This window comes from Panthera tigris, chromosome B1, assembly GCF_018350195.1.
Source record: "Panthera tigris isolate Pti1 chromosome B1, P.tigris_Pti1_mat1.1, whole genome shotgun sequence".
NCBI lineage: Eukaryota > Metazoa > Chordata > Mammalia > Carnivora > Felidae > Panthera > Panthera tigris.
Window position 1 is genome coordinate 80203760 of NC_056663.1, and position 24152 is coordinate 80227911.

General features: G+C 37.3%; 1 pseudogene; it reads right to left on the reverse strand.

Moving 5' to 3' along the window:
- Nucleotides 1–820: 820 nt before the first annotated feature.
- LOC102948469 lies at nucleotides 821–22245 on the reverse strand (annotated as a pseudogene).
- Nucleotides 22246–24152: the final 1907 nt, after the last annotated feature.

A 24152-nucleotide genomic window follows, 5' to 3' on the forward strand; every position in this document is an offset into this window, starting at 1 on the left:
AATGGAAACCACACGCAGGAGCTAATGAAAGAAGCAGTACTATGACCGTCAACATGGACAAATCTCCAAAAACATAATTTGTACAAAAATAAATGCCTCAGAAAGGTGTATACATCATAACATTTTAACAAAATTTAAAAATGTAAAACAATGCTGTACACTTTACACATGTATGCTGTATATGTGTGTGTTTGTGCGTATGGTTAAAGATCAAAAGTAAAATGAGGATAATTAACAATTTCGACAGAGTGATTACTTTTTTTAAAATCATTTTGCTGTTTATACCATAGTCACATTTAAATTGGCAGAACAGCTCCCATGATGGACAGGACAGAGCCCGGTCATGCAAGGAAAGACCGGGAAGGTTTTCATAAAGCTTGAGGAGAGAAGTACCAGAACACAAGGATGACGGCAGCAATCTCACACAGCAGTGCGGAGCGGAGCGAGGGGGCAGGAACCAAGGGTCTTCCAGCAATGGTTGGCCTACACATGTTGGCCTGAGGCCACTTCTCTTTCCTGAGGGGAATTTCCTAATATTCTCAGTAAGCAGACCTCTTGTATCACAGAGGTAAATGGAGTAAATGTCACTTGTGCAGAATAAGCCCTACAAGTTCCTGGGCAGGGTTTACAAACCTCACGTGATAAATGGTTGCTGAATTATGATTCTGCAGAGGTACTCCCAGAACTGAACGTCAAGGGAAATTTTACAAACAGTGAAATTCTTAGGCCAAAAAATAAATAGCCACACGTACAGAACCTACATACCGTGAATTAAAATGGTGCCGTGTTAGGGTTTCTGAAAGAGCCAGAGCAGGAAAGATTACTCAAGAAGATCCTCGTCCTTCTCTTCAGCCAAAGATCAGCAGCCTCCATTACCTCTCCAGCTGTCTTCTGTTGCTCCAAGTCCTTCTCCAACTTTTCCTTGAGAATCTTTTTCTTCCCCTGTATTTTCTTTAACCCATAGAACTCTTCTTGTTCTCTCTCATCCAGCTCTGTAATGATATAGGCAAGGGTACTTTCATTCTGGGGAATGATGACACGTTCAGTGGCATTTACACACCTGTTGGTTATCCTAATGGCTTTGTTCAGGCGCGCTTGGGTGGCTTAGTCGGTTAAGCATCCGACGTCAGCTCAGGTCGTGATCTCATCGTTCACGGGTTCAAGCCTCGAATTGGGCTCTGTGCTGACAGCTCAGAGGCTGGAGCCTGCTTCGGATTCTGTCTGCATCTCTCTCTGCCCCTCCCGCACTCATGCTCTGTCTCTCAAAAATAAATAAACGTTAAATTTTTTTTTAAAAAAAGTTTCAAAGTAACAAAGGAAGTCTTCACTGAAGCTACTCCTTCCACCAGTACTTCCACTGCTTTGGCTTAATTCCTCTTTAATATAGCTGGTTGTGCCCCTGCCTCTGGCTAAACCAGTCAGTTCACAACTGTCAGTTCCTTGGGGGAATACTCAAATACTGGCAGAGTAACACCAGCTGCAGAGTTATCTTTCTTCTCTGGAAGCTTCACTTGGGCTTTGTTACCTTGTAGATAACTGTGGTGCAGAGGTCCCTTGTGGTGAACTTGGCCTCAGCAAACGAAAAGGCAGCTTCTCTCATCACTTCAGCCATCTACATGTTAGTCTCTATTATCTTCTTCAGGATCTATCGAAGTGGAAGAGTTAAGACATCAGATTTTTTCTTCAGGAGGTTTCAGCCTGTCTGAAGCACTCATGATGGGCTGTGCCATTTGAGAGGGAAAGATTTCAATTCGGTCTTTGCCCAACTGGATGGCCAGATATTGATAGTTCTGCAACAGCCCCAGCCAGTCTCCCTCTACCTGAGTCAGCAGGTAGTGTCAGAACAGTACTTACTCTTAGGGAGGGAAGAAGGAAACTAGAATCAGGGAGGGACAGTAATTACATCTGTAATGTTGTATTTCTTTAAATATGAAGTAATTGAGGGATGCCAGGGTGGCTCAGTTGGTTTAGCATACAACTCTTGATTTCAGCTCAGGTCATGATCTCATGGTCATGAGATCCAGCCCCATGTGGGGCTCTGTGCTGACAGCTTGGAGCCTGCTTGGGATTCTCTCTCTCCTCTCACTCTGCCCCTCCCTCTCCTTAGGTTTTCTCTCTCCCCCAAATAAATAAATATTTAGAAAAATAAGTAACTGAAATAAACATAATAATATATAGATTTGATAAAGGTAAGTGCGGGGAACACAGGTATATATTATATTTTCCAAACTTATCTACCTAATAAAGAATAACTTTTAAGAAGTAAGATTTTAAAAAATTCATGCCTTCCAGTCCCCAATCAAAAAGGTCTTTTTTCAAACAAATGCACTACTTTTTCTAATTTTTTTCTTGATATTTCATTTGTTTGTGGTTTAAATTCTTCCCTAATAGCCTAATGACTAAGTACCTTTGGTTGTAATTAAATAACTATTTAATTAAGAGATCATTTTAAACACTTTTATAAAGGATAATTTACCATACAAATTATTACAAATTTGCATTAAATTTCCTTTCATACACTAAATTTTTATTATGAATGTATACTCCAATTCCTTTTCCATTTCTAGACTTTTTGCAGAATATTTTTTTAAGATTTTTTTTTCCAAATTTTTATTTATTTATTTTTGAGAGAGAGAAGTAAGAGAGTAAGTAGGGGAGGGGACAAGACAGAGAGAGACAGAATCCCAAGCAGGTTCTGCACCATTGGCACAGAGCCCCATGCAGGGCTCAAACTCACAAACCGTGAGATCATGACCTGGGCTGATCCACAACAGATGATTAACCTACTGAGCCACCCAGGCGCCCCCTGCAGAATATTTTTTTAACAGCATAGACATTTTTTAATACTGTTAAATTATTCAAGGAAGAAATTGCTCCAGTTTTGACATCAGTTATTAATCACAATTTATTCAACTTAGATTAACCTACCCTTTTAAAAAGGTGTTATTGCTATGATTGACTTCTCATATATATCCTTAAATCTGTGGCCTTTTTGTTAGACATAAATAAGAAAAAGGAGTCTTCATTCTTCCTTTACCCCATTAACCTACCAGAAGCGATTTATGTCGAAAAGCTTAGGAATAATTAAATTTCCAAGCAAAAATTTAAGGACAAATATAAGCTTCAGAATTTAGTACAGTACCTTAGTTAACAAAACAAATGGAATGCAATTAAGAAAATCATGGTCACTCTTATAACATGTACAGGATGAATAGAAGCTCTCCTTTTTTCAAAACATCCGGATTAACAAGTTTTTTTTTTTCTTGTGGCTATCCGGTTAGTTGAAAAACACTAGGGAGATTGTTTTGTGAGAACACTAAAATTGGCATTGTGTACATATTTTTTAATAGGCCACATAATCTCTACTCTTAAGAAGTATACATAGGAGTGAGGAGTAAAGACTCCATAAGAAATAGTTGGGAAACAATTGTAATGCAGAACATTAACAAATTATTTGACTCCAGCATCTTATTTCTTTTTTTTTAATTTTTTTTAATGTTTACTTATTTCTGAGACACAGAGAGAGAGAGAGAGAGAGAGAGAGAGCATGAGTGGGGGAGGGGTAGAGAGAGGGAGACACAGTATCAGAAGCAGTCTCCAGGCTCTGAGCTGTCAGCACAGAGCCCGACGCGGGGCTGGAACCCACAAACCGTGAGATCATGACCGTCGCTCAACCGACTGAGCCACCCAGGCACCCCTCCAGCATCTTATTTCTAATATCTGGTTCAGACTGCAAGAAAATGACACATCATTGGTTTTGGCGTCCCAGCCTTGTGATTTTCTTATGGTTTTTCTTCAACAGCTATATTCTTTTAAGGTTAGATTTGTTTATTTAATGTACACTATGTGTCACATAATGTTATAAGCATGTTAGAAATAATAATTGATTTATATCATAGTGTTAGGGTAAAAAAATGCAGCAATAAGAAATCACTCCAAATCTCAGTGGCTCATAACGTGTATGTCTCACTTATATGTTGACTTTGACCGTGGCTCTCCTTCATGCCCTCTTTACTCCAGGATGCAGGCTGAAGAAACCCCTGTCGGAGACATCATTCTCACAGAAGAGAAGAGAGAGAGAATGGTGAAAATATATGATGGATCTTAAAGTTTCTGCTTATAAGTTGTATACATCACTTAAGCTCACATTTCAGAGGCCAAAAAACAAAAGCTATTTGGCCAAGTCAACAATGGAGCAGTGATGGGTAATCCTCCCAGATGGAGGAGCCAATGAAGGTTTTGAAAATGCTACAAGGTACCATCATCATATCAGCTATATTAGGACAGATTTATTATTATCCCCATATTATAATTGAAGTCACTGAGGCATTAGGATATTAAGTAACCTGATGAAGGCCACACAGCTAATAAGTGAAAGAGCCAGGATTTGTCACCCAGGCGATTTGTGCTCTTCACAACTATAGTACACTGATTCCTTAGGTGCTTGAACTATTATTTTCACCTCTTCATCAAAATTCCAAAATTTATTCACACAGAAATATTTGACAGGTACAAGTTTAAATAGAAACTCTACCACAGGGATTTGCATGTTAAGGCAATAAAGCCTTAAGATAAAGGTGCAAAGTTCAGATAGCTGGATTTCAGAAGCTTAGTGGAGAAGGCAGCCTTTCCAATGCCTCTGAAAGCACATCTAATAACCAGCCCCTTATTCTGTGTATATACAGTCACTTAACTGCTCTGCTTGAAGTCTATGCTCAAATATCACCTATTCAGAGAGGCCTTTCCTCAATATCCTATTTTTAAAACCACCCGTGCATCATTATCACTACAATAGCTACTTCTTTTATTCTTTATCCCTTTCCCCTGATTTATTTTCCTTCCTAGAATACCGTCTAATTATATCTTATGCAGTTACTTGTTTATTTCCTTATTATTTGTTTCTATCACTATTATGACTTAATTAAATTAACATTTGTTAAATAGAGCACAAGATGCCAGATGGTGAGCAATAAAGGGCCACAAGAGAAATTAAAATAGAGAAGTTTATTACTGACAGGTCCTAGAGGAAGTACACAGAATGCTTTGAGGGACCACATGGGGGGAGGTTGAGGCAGAGTGCAGTCAGAGACAGGCAGGACCTAGGGCACGTGCCTTTTAAATTAGGGTCCACACAGAATACTTTGGGATTCCCAGACTAAGACTGGGTTGGCCAATTCACACCAAAAGGGCTTTGTAAGCCCCATAAATGGCACACAAAGGTAAGGCCCTGGCTGGTGGGGAAGACTATTTATTCTAAGGGCTACTGGGGAAGCTATAGAAGGAACTTACAATTACTTACAACTCTGCTACCAAGAGCTTGTGCTTACATGAGGGTGTGTCCTTTTAAAACCTTCCCAGACTGGCTGGCCAAACAAAATGGATGCCAAGGCAGCCATATCATGGGGTAGCTTAGCTAAACTCTCAAATCCACTAATTCATAAGCTCTATGAGGGAGTGAACACTGTTTGTCTTATCACTGTTGTAATCACAGCACCAAGACAGGAACTGGCATATGGTAGGTTCTTAATAAATAGTTGCTGAATGAGTAGATGAATAAATGTATGAGAGAATAAATGAATAAACTCAGTGTTTGCTACTCATAAAAGTGGAGTAAGACTAGCTACAGAAGAGACAGTGGAGTAAAGCCCAAAGGACCAGAGCAAGACATTCTTCTTGTCATTAAGAACAATAACTTTTATTGAATTCTAGCTGTGTGTCAAATGCCATGACTACAAAGAGATATAAAATAAAGATCCATCCCTGAGGTTCACAATGTAATTAATAAAATAGAATATACTTATGAAGAAATGAATACGAATAGAAGGTAATAATTTAATGATTAGGAAAATATTTCAAGTGATACAAGATGTTTCAACTTCATGAAAATAAGTGTGTGGGCATAAATATATGTATATATGAGAAATTTTTGTGATTTTCACACATAAGTGCATATAGTGAAAAAAAAGTCATAGCAGACTTGTCATGAACAAAGGGATCTGGCAGTAATTTATTGTGCTTTATAGCACGTCACTCAAGAGCTTTCAAAAGAAAAAGAAATCTGGTCTCCCAAAAATGTATCAAAGCAATGTCTAGCATACAATAGTAAATTATTAGACATGAGTAATTAAGAAACTATGACCCATAACCAAGAAAAATAGCAAGCCATAGACACAGACCTGAGATGATCCAGAGGTTAGTATCAGCAGACATGGACTTTACAGATTTGTTCATAGGCTTAAAGGAAAGATGATCATAATAAGTAAACATATGAGGAATCTCAGCAGAGAAATAGAAACTATTAAGAAAGAACTTAATGGAAGTCGTAGAAATGAAAATTATGCTGACACATTTATAAATTATTGGATGGGTTTAACAGGATATTGGATATTGCAGGATAAAGCTATAGTGAACTTGAAGGCAAATCAAAAGAAATAATCCAATAGATCAGAGAGAAAAATGATTTAAATAAATAATGGACACTCAGTTACCTGTAGAATAATATAAAATGGTCTAACATGGATAGTGTCACTAGAGTCCCTGGAGAGGAGAGGAGATGGAGTGGAAAGATAAGGCAGATATATATATTTCTTAAAAAATAATGGTCAAAAATTTCCAAATGTGTTGGAAAACATTAACTTAAAGATCCAACAAGTTCAGTGAACCCCAAACAAAATAAATTCAAAGGGGAAAAAGCCGGGTACATCAGTCAAATTGCTGACAACCAAAGTTAGACAGTATATCTAAAAGTACCCAGGAAAATAGATACATAATATATAATAACACAAACAAATACAACAACACAAACAAAGGAAAACTTTGCATCAAAAATAATGGAAGCCAAAAGAAAATTAAATGACATTTTTAAACTGCTGAAGGAAATAATTGTTAAAATAGAATTCTCTGTTGAGTGAATATACCCCAAATGGATGGAATAAAGACATTCAAAAATAAACACACACACACACCTCCAAACATCAGGAGCCCTCCTTCAATTGTTAATAAACACTATTCTGAAAATAAATTCAAAACACAGTTTTGGAAAAATTATTCACAATACAAATATATGACACAGGTCTTATATCCAAAATACAGAAAGAACTCATACAACTCAGTAGTAACAAGACACACATTCAAATTTGTTAAATAGGCAAAAGACTTGAACACGAAAGAACACTTCACAAAAGAACATTTATGAATGGACGATAAGCCATGAATGATTACTAGTCATCAGAGTAAGGCAAATTAAAGAAACCAATGAGGTATTACTTGATGCTGCTCACTACAATAGCTAATATTTTGTTTTTTAGTAAGTCTATTTACCTTGAGAGAGAGAGAAAGGGCACATGCACAAGTGGGGGAGGGGCAGAGAGAAGGAGAGACAAAATCTCAAGGAGGCTCCACGCCATCAGCACAGAGTCTGATGTGGGGCTCTAACTCATGAACTGTGAGATCATGACCCGAGCCAAGATCAAGAGTCAGACACTTAACCAACTGCACCACCCAGATGCCCCTAAAAGAGCTAATATTTTAAAACTTGACAGCTCTTAACATTGGGCAGGGATGTGGAACAACTAAAACTCTCATGCATTGCCAATGGGACGTAAAATGGTGCAACCACTTTGGAAAAATGATTTGATAGTTTCTTATATATTTAAATATACTCTTACCTTATTAACCTTGAATTCTACTTTTAGATACTTACCAAGAGAAATTTAAATGACTTTTATGTTAATATTTATAGCAGCTTTATCCATAAGAGCCAAAAAATGAAAACAGCCCAATGACCATCAACAGTAAAATGGGTTAACAAATCGTGGGATGTCCACAATGAAATATTACTCAATGATAAAAAATAATTAACTACAGATATACACAAAGCAAGAATAAATTTCAAAAACATTATGTTGAACAAAATAAAGCCAGACACAAAGGAGTATATACCAAATGGATTTACTTACTTAAAATTGAAGAACACGCAGGACTAAGTTCTGATGATAGACACCAGAACAGTGGTTGCTTCTGGCAGATAGGAATTAACAGATGGTGGCCACAAGGGAACTTTTTGAGGTCATGGAAATATTCTTTATCTTGATTGGCTCCTGGTTACGTAAGGTCATACACTTTTCAAAATTCATTGAATTGTACATTTAAGATCTGTGTTTTACTGTATGTAAAGTTTATTTCAAAAAACAAAAACTACAGCAGAATTTTCAAATGAATTGCAGCCTACTTTTAAAATTTGTAAGGAAAAGGGGGCACCTGGGTGGCTCAGTCGGTTGAGTGTCCAACTTCAGCTCAGGTCATGATCTCACAGTTTGTGAGTTTGAGCCCCGCATCGGGCTCTGTGCTGACAGCTCAGAGCCTGGAGCCTGTTTCAGATTCTGTGTCTCCCTCTCTCTCTGCCCCTCCCCGACTGGGGCATGCTCACTCACTCTCTCTCTCTCTTTCTCTCAAAAATAAATAAACATTAAAAATTTTTTTTAATTTGTAAGGAAAAGCAAAATTTACAAATACTCAAGACATCATTGAAGAATGAGGAGGAGGAAAGCACTTATTGCATATAAAGATCGAGATTATTATAACCCTATTGTAATTTTTTTTTAATTTTTTTTTCAACGTTTTTTATTTATTTTTGGGACAGAGAGAGACAGAGCATGAACGGGGGAGGGGCAGAGAGAGAGGGAGACACAGAATCGGAAACAGGCTTCAGGCTCCGAGCCATCAGCCCAGAGCCTGACGCGGGGCTCGAACTCACGGACCGCGAGATCGTGACCTGGCTGAAGTCGGACGCTTAACCGACTGCGCCACCCAGGCGCCCCCCTATTGTAATTTTTAAATGTTGCATTTATGAAGGGAGAAATTGACCTATAGAATAGAATAGTGAGACTCCAAACAGAATCACACACAAATGGAACCTTGACTTATACTGGAGATGACACTGAAAATCACTGAAACACACTATATTCAATGAAAAGTACTGGAAGAATTGGTTATTCAAAGTAATAGTAAAATTGATCCTTAATATACACATAAAAATTAATTCTAAATTGACTGAAGATTTAGATGTGATGGGAAAAACTTCAAACTTTTAGAAAAAACATGGGAGAATATTTTTATGACCTCATGTTAGAAAAGAACTTTTCAAACAAAAGATGCTGATAAATTTGATAAATTAAATTTAAAATGTTAGTGTATCAAATGACACCAAAAGCAGAGTGGAGAAAAAGTTACAAACTGAGTAATAAAACAAGGATAAACTAAATTTATGAAGAACTTCTACAAAACTGTAAGAAAAAAAGATAAACATTGGGACAGAAGTTCAATAAGCGTGTCCCAGAAAAGAAAAAAATAGCAAAACAGACAGCAGCAAAGAAAAACACAGAGGAAAATGTCCAACCAACCTTCTTAGTGGCATTGTGAATTCCTCCTTTTTTACTTTGCACTGCAGGAGTAATGCTTTAAAGACGTAGAGGTGCGCCAAATTTTGGGTAATGCAAAATAAACAAATGTGAAAATCAACGTTCAGCCAAAACAAAGACCCAAACCTGAGTTTGCCATCATAGACTGAACATCTCAGATGTCAGAATCTTGGAATTTTACCCAAAAGTAATTTTTACTATAATTTTATTATAAAGACCAGCAGTAAATTTTTTAAAATTTGACATAATAAAAGAAAAATGTTTTAGCACTGTCAACTGAAAGATTGCTCCTGTGTTCACGTATACCTGATGTGTGACCCAAAATAGATGCATGCTTGCAGGTTGGCAGAACATATCTCAGGAGTTTTTCATTTTTCTTTAACACTGTCTTCCTTGATTCCATATATTCTTTGTTAGGCCTGCATCAAAGATGATTTATTACAGGTGTTAAACATGATTTGGGTTGTTTTCCCACCTTGTGAAATTTTAACAAAGCAAACTTAACATTTTGCTTTCCATCCATCCTTCAAGCTGTGAAGAATTTCCAAAGTGAACTTTTTCCTGAAAGACTCATGGCCTCATGGAAGTAAGTAACTAAAACAACAATAACAACAACAGCAACAACAAAACTATAAAATAAAAATAATTTGAAAGGTTATTTTTATTAATAGTTGAATACTAATACGACTCTGAGGACTAATTCTAATCTTCACAATATGATTTCTATTATTCTTTCTTATATTATTTAACTTTTATAAATATGTACTGACTCTAAGAGGATATAATATTATTAATGTTTTCTAGCTAGTATATGCTCCCTTAAAATTAATCTTTATTTTAAATCTACTTCCTCATAAGTTTATTATATAAAATCTTCTAATTATTTTTGTGTGGAAAGTTAGCAATTTGCACAATCGTCCTTAAATATTGCCCCATTTTATAACATTTATATTTCTTTCTTTTTCTTTTTTATAATAAAGCTTAAAAATTTTTTTTTAACATTTACTCATTTTTGAGAGATAAAGACTGAACATGAGCAGGGTAGGGGCAGAGAGAGGGAGATACAGAATCTGAAGCAGGCTCCAGGCTCTGAGCTGTCAGCACAGAGCCTGATGCAAGGCTCAAACCCACAAACTGGGGAGTCATGACCTGGGGGTAACCCACTGAGTCACCCAGTCTCCCCTATATTTATATTTCAGTGGGTTGATAGACTCTCAACATTTTAAATCTATAGACATATTTTTTATTTTAAACCATATGTAGAATATCTACATTTGAAAGAGAATATTCAGATAGTAGCAATAATTTTAATGATATGCTTTGTTCCTGTTTTTGGCATTGTATACAACATTGTATGCAGATTTGATGTGATAGTGATAGTAACCTATTCGACCACATCGCTGATTCTGCAAATATTTAGGATGACAATTGAAGTAGGCATTTGGTCTCCAGTAGCCTTAGGCTAAACCAAAGACAAAAATTTTGGCCAATACTTAGGCTAATACCAAACCATGGGTGCATCTCTAAAAGGAAATATGTAATCAAACATCCATTTCCTACACAGAAACTTATCCCAAATCCATATAAGTATATACAAAAATTCTTTACGTCCAAACTCAAATTTGCCCAGATACAAAAGACCACAGAAATTGGATATAAAAATGCTAAATGGATCATGTTATCATTATTCTTCTTGTTGATAATGATGATTTATTCTCATCCATACCCCACTGCCATTTATAAAACTTCACAGAAGCCTCTAGGCAACTACCACACACAGCCATATCCCATTCCCAATGTACTCCCCCAACAGGGTCACAGCACTGCCTCAGAATGGATTTGGACTTTACTCAAAAAATAAAAAATCTTTTAAAAAACAAAACAAACAAACAAAACCCCAAAAAAAATAAAATGTCAACTTCACTTAAAAAAAAAAAAAGGCAAGGGGGCCTCTGGCTGGTTCGGTAAATAGAGCATGCGACTCTTGATCTCTGGGTTGTGGGTTGAAGCTCCATAATTCATTGTGAATTAAGAATACAAGAATAAAAACCATAAAGAATAATAACCTTAAAGGTTATTTAAGGCCTAAGAGGAACTGAAATAAACAGGAATCATCTAGCTGGAATCAAAATGGTAAAAATAGGAGAGAAGGACCAGTTCACAATAGTTTGGCTCAGTTGATGCACTATTCTAAAGCAAACAAATTCCACTTGTGGCAATGGAAACATGATTGACTCAGAACAGAACATGCAAATAACAAAAATAAACCTCATGAATAATTGGCCTTGATTTTCAGACCTCACTCTTTCAAGTTGCCCAATACTAACAGAGTATTAAGAGTATGTTTCTCAAACATTTTGGTTTCAGGGGATTTCAGACTCTGAAAAATTATTGATGACCTCAAAAGTTTTGGTTTATGTGGGTTATATATATTGATACTTACCATATAAAAAATTGAAGAAAAAAATTTAAATATGTATTTATTTTAAAGTTACATAGTAAACCTATTACATGTTAATACAAATGGCACGTTCTTATGAAAATAACTGTTCTCCAAAACAAAAAACTTAGTGAGAAGTTCTTTATACTTTGCAAATATTTTTAATAGAACTTAATATTAGGCTTAATAGAACACAGCTAGATTCTCATAACTGCTTCTGAATTTAATCTGTTAGCAAATAGCCAAATTATGGAAAGAGCCTAAATGTCCATCAACTGATGAATGGATAAAGAAATTGTGGTTTATATACACAATGGAATACTACGTGGCAATGGGAAAGAATGAAATATGGCCTTTTGTAGCAACGTGGATAGAACTGGAGAGTGTTATGCTAAGTGAAATAAGTCATACAGAGAAAGACAGATACCATATGTTTTCACTCTTATGTGGATCCTGAGAAACTTAACAGAAGACCATGAGGGAGGGGAAGGAAAAAAAAAAGGTTAGAGAGGGAGGGAGCCAAAACATAAGAGACCCTTAAAAACTGAGAACAAACTGAGGGTTGATGGGGGGTGGGAGGGAGAGGAGGGTGGATGATGGGGATTGATTGAGGAAGGCACCTGTTGGGATGAGCACTGGGTGTTGTATGGAAACCAATTTGACAATAAATTTCATATTTAAAAAAATCTGTTAGCAATATATTATTTGGAGTATATGAAGAAAATCCAACCCCACACAGATATTCACTTGGAAAAGGATGAAGTATTTAACAGTCTTTTCAGATAACTATGGGTATTCTCCTTTGATAATATACCAAAATTTGACAAATGACAATTTTTTTAAGTTGGTAGACTGACACTACATGACTTTAATAGTTACTCTAAAGCTACAGTAATCAAGACAGCATGATATTGGCAAAAAAAAAAAAAAAAAAAAAAAGGAAAGAAAAAAGAAAAAGAACGGAATAGAGAGCCCAGAAATGCACTCATATAACATAGTCAAATTATCTCTGACAGAGCAAAGACAATACAATGGAGAAAAAAATAGGGGCACCTGGGTGGCTCAGTTGGTTGAGCGACTGACTTTGGCTCAGATCATGATCCCACAACTGGTGAGTTCGAGCCCCACTCAGAGCCTAGCACCTGCTTCAGATTCTGTGTCTCCCTCTCTCTCTGCCCCTAACCCACTCACATTTTGTCTCTGTCTCTCTCAAAAATAAATAAACACTAAAAATTTTTTTAATGGAGAAAAAATAGTCCTTTCAACAAATGGTACTAGAATGACTAAAAATCCACATAAAAAAAATTAATCTAGGCTCAGTGGATTTTAGCGTCTCACTCTTGATTTTGGCTCAGGTCATGGTCTTGGGTTTTGTAGGCGCCCCTATGCAAAGAATTCTTAAAACTCAATAAGAAAACAAACAACCCAATTAAAAAATGGGCCAAAGACCTGAACAGACACCTCACCAAAAAAGATATACAGATGGCAAATAAACACATGAAAAGATGCTTTACTACGCACCTGTTAGAATGGCCAAAATCCAAAACACTGACACTAGCAAAAGGTGACAAGTATGTGGAGCTACAGGAAGTGGCACACATTGTTGGTGGCAACGGACAGCCAGCGTTTTGGGGGGCGGTTTGGCAATTTCTTAAAAAACTAAATATCTTCTTACCATACAATCTAACAGTCACAACCCTTGGTATTTACCAAAAGGAGTTAAACTTATGTCCATACAAAAATCTGTGCACGGATGTTTACAGCAGCTTTATTTATAATTGGCAAAACTTGAAAACAAGTAGGATGTCAAATTAAAAAATTCACTCGGTAGTTTGAAAATAATTTAAGTGTATTGCTCTTTTAAAGTAAATACTGGGACGCCTGGTGGCTCAGTCGGTTAAGCATCAGACTTCAGCTTAGATCACGATCTTGTGGTTTGTGAGCTCAAGAGCTGTGTAGGGCTTTCTGCTGTCAGCACAAAGGCCACTTCAGATCCTCTGCTTCTCTCTCTCTCTCTGTCCCTCCCACATGCACACGCTCTCTCTCTCTTAAAAATAAATAAACACTTTAAAAATAAATGAAGTAAGTACTGAGCACTCTTGATTGATGGCATGCTTCAGTAGAACAGCAGAGAAAATTTATTTGGGGATTCCAGAAGTTGCTCAAAGTGCCTACATTGAGGTACTACTTAAATTTTTCTCCATTAATTTGGTACATCCAGACAATGGAATATTATTCACCAATAAAAAAGAAATGAATTATCAAGCCATGAAAAGACATGGAGGAACCTTGATGCATATTACTAACTGAAGGAAGCCAATCTGAAAAGGCTATATACTATATGATTCTACCTACGTGACATTCTGGAAAAAGCGAAACTATGGAGACAAAGAGACCAGGGCTTGGGGGTAGTGAGAAGGATGAATAGGCAGAGCACAGAGGATTTTTAGGGCAATGAAAATACTTTGTATGATACTATAATGTGGATGTGTGTCATTATACATTGGTCCAAACTCATAGAAGGTACAATGCCAAGAGTGAATCCTAATGTAAACTATTGAATTTGGATGATCGTGATGTGTCAATGGAGGTTCATCACTTGTAACAAATGTCCCACTCTTGTGTAGGATGTTGATAATGGAGGAGGTTACACCTGTGTGGCGGCCAGGGATACATAGGAAATCTCTGTACTTTTCTCTCAATTTCGTCATAAACCTAAAACTGTTTAAAAAAAAAAGTTTAAAATTTTAAAATTTAATTTAATTAAAAAAACAAAACAGTGGTAGGATATACAAAAGTCTAATAAAAGTGGGTTGGGGTAATAGGGAAAATAAAGATATGAGTGAAAGCTAGACATCAAAATGTATACTTTCATAGATTTTTAAAAATTTGTACCACAAAATTTAATGCACTTGCTTTTCCCGAAACCATTTCTACTGCTTAACATCTAATTAATGAATAAAAGTTACACGATGTGCCCTTCCATATATATTTTTGTTGCTGAAAGATAAACAGAAATACTTCATTTTCATAGACTTCCCTAGAATGTTTTTATCGACAGCCTCGTCTTTACTGCTTAAACTCATTTGGATTCTCTTCCAATACATGTCCATACATAAAGATGAAAAGTGTAAAACTATTGTATTAGAAATATTGATTTTAAATTTAAAACTGTTGAGAATAAATTGCTTGTTTAAGAAAAGCCAGAGGGGAAACAGTGAACTAGGGTGTTCTGTGTAAAGAAGCACTGTTAGGGCATGCCATTCTCCTTACAATTTCTGTGAAGAGATATTGTGCAATCAAGTATAATTCATGTCTCTGAACCTCAACTGCAGAAAATAAAGAAATCTGTAGCATAGTGTTGTCATAGTTGATGTCTGTCAACAACTTAAATTCAGGGCACATACATAATGCCTGCACGTTCGTTGTTCTTCCCTCTCATTCACTAAATCTACTGGCAAGTAAACATTTTGCCCGAGTAAGATCACAAAATGCTTCCAGAAAATGTCTGCCACATATTCTAAACGAAATGAAGGGAACTTTTAGTCAGATGCAGTCAGCAATGATCCAGCCTGTCAACATTCTTTAGCAAAAACTGTTCTAGCCCCCCAAAAAGGGTCAATCGGTGGGCAGGAATGATTCTCCCATCCAATATTCAAAAGAATCCTTATCAGAGGATGATATGAGTTCTTCCAAGCATACCCTTCAGTATACCCTAGTATACCCTTCAGTACACCCCAGCATAACCCTAGCATACCCTTTCTCCAAAAGGCTTCCTAGGACTCCATGCAGCATGGGTAGGAGAGTGCTGAAGAAGGACAGCCTCCTTTAAAAAAATTTTTAAGTTTATTTATTTATTTTGAGAGAGAGAACATGAACAGGAGAGAGGCAGAAAGAGAGAGAGAGAATATCCCAAGCAGGCTCTGCACTGTCAGCCCAGAGCCCAGTTTGGGGCTCGAACTCACCAACTATGAAATCATGTCCTGAGCTGAAACCAAAGTCAGATGCTTAATAGACTGAGCCACCCAGGTGCCCCAGGACAGCATCCTTCAAAAGAAAAATAGGTCATGTATGCAGGATTTTAAGTGTAAGAATGGTAATTTTCATGCTAGTAAATGCCATTCATCTGGAAGTTTTCAGCAACTATAAATATTAATTTCCTTATTAGGTGCCACATAAGTGAATATTACTAATAACAAGAGCCATTATCTCAAAACATTTTTTGAATTTTAAGCACATAAAAAATCTGTTGTGCCATATTATCTTTTTTTAAATAAAGAGTATACAAAAATAATTTCATTCTAAATCTACGGAAACCATAAAGCTATCACAAAGTCCTAGGGAGCAATGATTGAGGGGTGTAAGACTGTTCCTATATACTACATGGCCACTGATGGCTGTGCTTTTATAGTTTTTCTGTCAACTTTCTGCATTTTCTCTTTTCCCTGCTATTATTTGCTATTATTTCAGGTTACTAACAATATATGCTGCTTATTTTGAAACACCGAGTAAGAACTAAATGGTAGCTCTCAACTTCTTACACAACCAAATGCTTATGTTCTGGGCAGAACTTGGAGTTCAGAAGTCTTTATTAGCAGAAGGGGCACCTGGGTAGCTCAGTCAGTTGAGCGGCTGACTCTTGATTTCAGCTCAGGTCATGATCTCACAGTTCATGGGTTCGAGCCCCACATGGGGCTCTGTGGTGACAGTACTGAGCCTGCTTCAGATCCTCTGTCTCCCTCTCTATGCCCCTCCCCCACCGGTGCTGGCTCTCTCTCTCCCTCTCAAAAATAAATAAATGTTAAAAAAAAAAAAAGTCTTTATCAATTACTGCCAGATTTAAAACAAATATGTTATAGTTGAAACATGGCTTCGGGAAGTGAGGTAAATTCATTTAATATAATTCCAATCGTTTACGGTAACTGTTTCAACTTCTAATCCACCTCTTGTCATAAAGACAACACCAGCTATATTTAAACCAAAACTCTATGGTACCATCTTCTCGAGGTTGTCACTGTTTTCAAAATGGTGAACTTAATCAGTTTCCCAAAGTGCATCCCTCAGGACAAGGATATGCAAGGTAATGTAGTAAGCAGTACCACCCTCAAAACAAGATATGGGGACCCCTACCCTACCTGCTCCCCACCACCCTCAGTTCTGTGGCTTTCCCCACTGGGGGTGGGGGGTAGACTTTGGCTGAAGGTACTGTGGTGTTCACAAACAGGCAAGCAACACTTCTTCTGGGTGGGGAAGAGAAGTGGGAAAGAGGCCCAGAAGCAGGGAGCCAGGGGCATTCTCTACCTTCACCATCACAACACACCAAGGAATCCAAAAACTCTAAATGAAAGCTTGGTCTGCTTTCATTTTGCAGATGTATCAGTCAAGGCAAGAGCATGGGACACATTTGACCAATTTGTTAGCTTAACATATAGCTTTTAAATATGCGGGCATATGATATATGGGTGTTCACTTGTAGTCATGTTCCAGCAGAGCAAATGACTTGTAAGTAACACAAATTCTGTGAAAAGCAGCTTCTTACCCTGTTTACTACTTTATTTCCAAAACCAAACATGTAGCCAATAAAATGTTAAATGAAAAAGGTTCTTCGTGGTTTAAAAATGTTCGGCCTTTTGCAGTTCCCTTTGGAGTGTTAGCAAATTAGCACTTTAAAGGCTTTGAGAATCCAACTAGTTTAACCAAGTCCCTCCTTCCCTTTTACCCTAGAGACCTTTTCATATCTACTTTATGCCGGAAAACTTTTAGGAATTGCTCAAGTCAATGACACCTATCAATCATCCCACTTTGGGAGCATCTCAGGACATGTTGGAATGGATATAATGTACTCTCAAATATGGTCCTAGATACAACCCAAACATTAGAAAAAACTAAGAAACATATTGGATGCTCTTGAAGGAAATAAATATATGATTTTCTTTTTCATGAACAAATCAAGTGTTCAATAATAGCAAAACAATCTTTTCTTGGAATTTTTCTACCTAAGAATTAAAGAGGGTTGGAGGGAAAAGAAAAGTTATAAACCTATCAAATTAAATTTAAGGTGAAGAGTAAATGTCCCCTAAACTTTTAATACTCATTCAACACCTCATTTATCAATTTAAAATGTATTTATTTCTGTTGTCACTAATCTTGATACAAATGCTAGCCAACTTAGGACTTTTAGTTTAAGCATGAATATGCATTGTAATTAATACTGATGCTAATTATGATTAACAGTTGGTATCAGTGCATGGTAGAATAGGACATTTATACCATAGATTTTTAATTTAAACTGAAACTATAGAGGGGCACCTGGTTGGCGCTATGGGTAGATGTGCAACTCTTGATCTCAGGGTTGTGAGTTCAAGCCCTATGTTGGATGTAGAAATTACTTAAAAATAAAAAATCTTTAGGGCCCTTGGGTGGCTCAGTTAGTTGAGCTTCGGACTCTTGGTTTTTGCTCAGGTCATAATCTTGTGGCTTTGTGGGTTTGAGCCTCACATTGGGCTCTGCCATGATAGCACGGAGCCTGCTTGGGATTCTCTCTCGTGCTCTCTCTCTCTCTCTTGCCCCACCCCGACTTGTACTGTCTCTGTCTCTCTCAAAATAAATAAATAAACTTAAAAAAAATACTTTTTAAATTTTAAATAAAAAATTATTTTAAATAGACAAACAAACAAACAAACTGAAACTATAGAAAAAGTGAGAATGTATATTAGGACTCTTTCAGAAACAAGCTACAGAAATTCTATTCAAACTAACTTAACCACATAAAAGAATTTATTGGCTCATGCAACTGGAAAGGACATGGATGCCATTAATGCCAGGAATAAAGGAATTGAAGAACTCAACTATCTCCTCTATCCTCTGTTCTTCTACTTCTTTCCCCATTCCCTTCTCCATTCTCCTCACGCCTCTTCCTCCCACCCTCCTTTCCTGTCCCATCATAACCCCCCCTCCCAGCCCACAGTGTCTTTTCTCAATTTCCCTTTGTATTGCCCGTTTTCTCTACAATCACAGAGAGATTCCTAGTCTAAGTCAGGAATCTTTGCAGCAGGTAGCTCCAAGTTATAGCCACACAGTTTAGAAATCCCAGAAGACAGAATACCTCAACCATTAGTATATAAAAACTCAATGAAAGAAGTCAGATTGGCCAAAGTTGGGTCACATGCCCCAATGAGATCAACTCTTAAGAGCTGGGAAGATATGCTGCTGCTTGGTAGCACTCCTTGTTCCCACAGTCACATCATCTGGTGAGGTAGATCAAAACAAGGCAAGTACTCCCACTGTAAGAGGAGCAAAGGGATACTTGACATACAGAACTCCAGATGTCCCAAGTGTGAACTGTTAGATTTTTGGAAAGTAATTTGACAACATATATCAGGACTCTGTAAATTCATGACTGCTATCCATGCTAAGAATAGAATCTAACCCCAGAGGTCATATGTATCAAGAAGTATACTATAACAGCATTTACATACCAAACATCATACTCAGTCTTCAATGACCCAATAAAAAGGAAAACAAATAGGTAAATTATATAACTTCACAACAGAGAATAATGTTGCCATAATAAAGAAGACTGCCTGTTGCCTGGAGCCTGTCTGCTCCCAGGATTCTTGTCCTAAGTGAAAAAGCAAAATACAAATCTATATAGACAATTCTGGAAAAATAAGTAGATAGAAAAGATAGAAGAAGCAAACAAAAAACTCCAAAATGTTAATAGACTTTGATTAGTGAGGCATGAGTAATCTTTTATCCTTTATATAATTATGTCATAGTTTAAATATTTCATTATTACCACATTTCCTATAACAAACATTTATAATTTTAATGATGAAAACTATTAACTTTGAGGTTTAATAAATGATAAAACTTAAGCACTTAAATGTAAGATTGGTGTTCTTTAATTCTTTGAACGTCTGATCTTCCCAAACTTACAAAATGTTTCTCAAAAACAGTCATTTATTTCAAAATATTACTGCATACCATATAGATCCAATGTCCTTGACCTATTCCGGGTAAGTGAACAAACTGAAAAGGAACATACAGAATGAGGTACAAGCTGGTCAATTATAACAGGAAGGAATATTTGCTTCCCTAATTTCCTAAAATCTATAACATTCAGAGACCAAACACCATTACACAGCAGGTCAGCTGTTTCTTTAAGGATGAATCTAAATTGCATAGAAGGAAACAGAAACAACTCTTTCTAAGATTAAGGCAAAGTCTGGCAGTTGACTCCACAAGCCTACCCCATAGTTCAGACCTTCCTATCCCTTGACCCTGGGCCATGTTCACTGACCTCACCTACCCCATTCTCAATCCACACGTATCCCCTTCTTGTCCAACCTCTACATAACCCATTTGCACTGTGAGTCACATCATGCTTCAAATTTCTACTCAGGAGGATGAGGAAGGTCATTAAGAATTATCTTCAGGGTGCCTGGGTGGCTCAGTCAATTAAGTATCCAACTTCAGCTCAGGTCATGATCCCACCGTTTGTGAATTAGAGCCCCACATGGGGCTCCCTGCTGTCAGCACAGAGCCCACTGCAGATCCTGTCTTCCTCTCTCTCTGACTTTGGCGTTCGGCTCAGGTCATGATCTCACCATTCGTGAATCCAAGCCCCATGTCGGGCTCTGTGCTGACAGCCTGCTTCAGATTCTGGTCTCCCTCTCTCGGTCTGCCCCTCCCCCTGCTCATGCTCTGTCTCTCTGTCTTTCTCTTTCCTTCAAAAATAAATAAGCATTAAAAAAAACTGGTTAAGATGGTAAATTAAAAAAAAAAAAAAAAAGAATTCTCTTCTAGTCAAAAGGTCAATAGGGCAAGACAGGGCAACAGGGAAGTGACAGCTTCAGAAATAGGCACAGGCAACAGCTGACCCATCCTAGTTATGCTGAAAGAGAACAGACTACTTCCTTGCCATGGTCTCTCAGAGCTCAGCCTCAGAGTCAGCAACACAAAAAACTGCTTTGAAACTAAGTCTGACAGAGGTACAAATATAGTGACTAATATTTGTAATAAGTTATTTGCTTTTATGTTATCCTTATTTCTTACATGGTCATCATCTCATTCAGTTTAAAGTCTATCATTTATATTTGAAAAATAACACAAGGTAAGTCACATTTTGACATTTTTTAAATCTTTTATTTTTTAATTTTTTTAAATGTTTATTTTTGAGACAGAGACAGAATGCAAGTTGGTTAGGGGCAGAGAGAGAAGGACACAGAATCAGAAGGAGGCTCCAGGCTCCAAGCTGTCAGCACAGAGCCCGATGCAGGGCTTGAACTCACGAGCTGTGAGATCATGACCTGAGCTGGAGTCAGACGCTCAACTGACTGAGCCACCCAGGTGCCCCTACCTTTTGCCATTTTTATATCATATGTCTACTAAATCCCCCAGACAGTAAGTGAAGATCAGATTCTCTTTAGTACACACACTTGTGCTCCTCACTTCTGTCCCCAAACTCCCAGCAGAAGCCCCAAGCAGTTGACTTAACTGCCAATCATGTCCTTGACTCCCCACTTTGCCTACCTGCACACCTGGCTGGTCTGCATTTATTGAAGAGTCTGAGACTCAAATGACCAATTCTGCTGTGTAGCTGGGGCTTGGTATTACACTAGGCAACAGGTTACTTCGTCCCTCTCCTTCAGTGGATAACCTTTTGATTTCACATTAGATTAACCAGCTTTAGAGTGTTGTCTCTCAGGACTTCTTATTATGTGATAACAATAAACATACCCACCATTAAAAATTCAGAAGTTGACCTTAGAGACAGGGGCCACATAAGTGTATGATGATACAAAACGATGATCTATAAGAATTAGGGGACTTAAAAGGAGGTTTAGAACATGCCCAGACTAAGAACCATCCTCCAGGACAATAGTCCATAGGTATAAATAAATTAAATATGTCCAGTGGAATCCAGGTTAGCTACATACAGATGTATAAGTTGGATGTTTTCAAATGTCCTATTACTTTCATGAACAACAGGATGCCTTCCACACTGAGAAGAGTGGCAGCACTGACTAGAGATGAACTCCCAGCCCTTTGATGCCCCACATCTGCATATCCATACAAATTCTTGCTGAGTAGCTCTTTAAAGCCTTGCTACACCTCTTTACTCTCCTTCTTAAAGCTTAGTGAACTGTTTTATTGCTTGTGTCAATATGTGGCTTAGTTTGAGCATTTGAGGTATAATGGAAGGTTTGAGTCTCCACACTTATCCGCACAATAGGAAAGGGTGAGTTAATTAAAAGCTTAACTAATTCTCCTCACCTGACTTCCACACTGCCTTTTCTTGTGGCCTGGCTCTTGGCCAAGCCCTGCAGGGCAATGGACAGTCAAGGCCAGCTCCCCAGCTGCTGGGAAATGTGGGGACTGCATTATTATACAGTGGCCAGACTATTATATATTCAAAGCAAATAAGAAATAGACTTTTTGTATGCAGACAACATGATACTCTATGTAGAAAACCCAAAAGACTCCACCAAAAGATTGCTAGAACTAATACATGGATTCGGCAAAGTCAGAGAGTATAAAATCAATGTGCACGAATTTGTTGCATTTCTATACACCAATAATGAAGCAGCAGAAAAAGAAATCAAGGAATTGATCCCATATGCAACTGCACCAAAAACAATAAGATACCTGGGAATAAACCTAACTAAAGAGGTAAAAGAGCTATACTCTGAAAACTATAGAACAGTTATGAAAGAAATTAAGGAGGACATAAAGAAATGGAAAAACATTCCATGTTCATGGATTAGAAGAACAAACATTGTTAAAATGTTTATACTACCCAAAGCAATCTACACATTTAATGTAATCCCTATAAAAATACCACCAGCATTTTTCGCAGAGCTAGAACAAACAGTCCTAAGATTTGTATGGAACCACAAAAGACCCCGAACATCTAAGCCAATTCTGAAAAAGAAAAACAGAACTGGAGGCATTACCATTCCGGACAGACTTCAAGCTGTGTTACAAAAGCTATAGTCATCAAGATAGTATGGTACTGGCACAAAAACAGATCAATGGAAAAGAATAGAAAACCCAGAAAAGGACCCACAACTATACGGTCAACTCATCTTCAACAAAGCAGGAAGGAATATTCCATGGAAAAAAGACAGTCTCTTCAACAAATAGTGTTGGGAAAACTGGACAGCGACATGCAGAAGAATGAAACTGGACCGCTTTCTTACACCATATACAAAAATAAACTCAAAATGGATGAAAGACCTAAATGTGAGGCAGGAAACCATCAAAATCCCAGAAGCAGAAACTTCTTTGACCTTGGCCAGAGCAAATTCTTACTAGACACATCACTGAAAGCAAGGGAAACAAAACCAAAAATGAAGTGTTTGGACCTCTCTCCACAGTGAAGGAAATAATCAATAAAACTAAAAGGCAGCCTATGGAATGGGAGAAGATATTTGCAAATGATGTATCTAATAAAGGGTTAGTATCCAAAATCTATAAAGAACTTATCAAATTCAACACCCAAAAAACAAATAACCCAGTTAAGAAATGGGCAGAAGACATGAATAGACAATTTTCTGAAGAGGACATCCAGATGGCTAATAGACACATGAAAAGATGCTCAACATCACTCATCATCAGGGAAATACAAATCAAAACCACTATAAGATACCACCTCACACCTGTCAGAATGGCTAAAATTAACAGCACAAGAAAAAAACAGATGTTGGTGGGGATGCAGAAAAAGTGGAACCCTGCTGCGCTATTGGTGGGAATGCAAATTGGTACAGTCACTTCGGAGAACAGTGTGGAGATTCCTCAAGAAACTAAAAATAGAATTACCCTACAATCCAGCAATTGCACTATTAGGATACAAAGGATACAAAACTACAGATCTAAAGGGGTACATGCACCCCCAATGTTTATAGCAGTATTATCAGCTATAGCCAAACTATGGAGTGAGCCCAAATGTCCATCAACTGATGAATGGATAAAGAAGATTTGGTTTATATATACAATGGAATATTACTCAGCCATCAAAAAGAATGAAATCTTGCCATTTGCAAAGATGTGGATGGAGCTAGAATGTATTATGCTAAGTGAACTAAGTCAATCAGAGAAAGACAAATACCGTATGATTTCACTCATATGTGGAATTTAAGAAACAAAACAGATGTGGGGGTGGAGAAGAAGAGAGAGAAACAAACTGCAAGAGACTCTTAACTATAGAGAACAAACTGGGTTGACGGAAGGAGGTGGATAGGAGATGGGCTAGATGGGTGATACATAATAAGGAGGGCACTTGTTGTGAT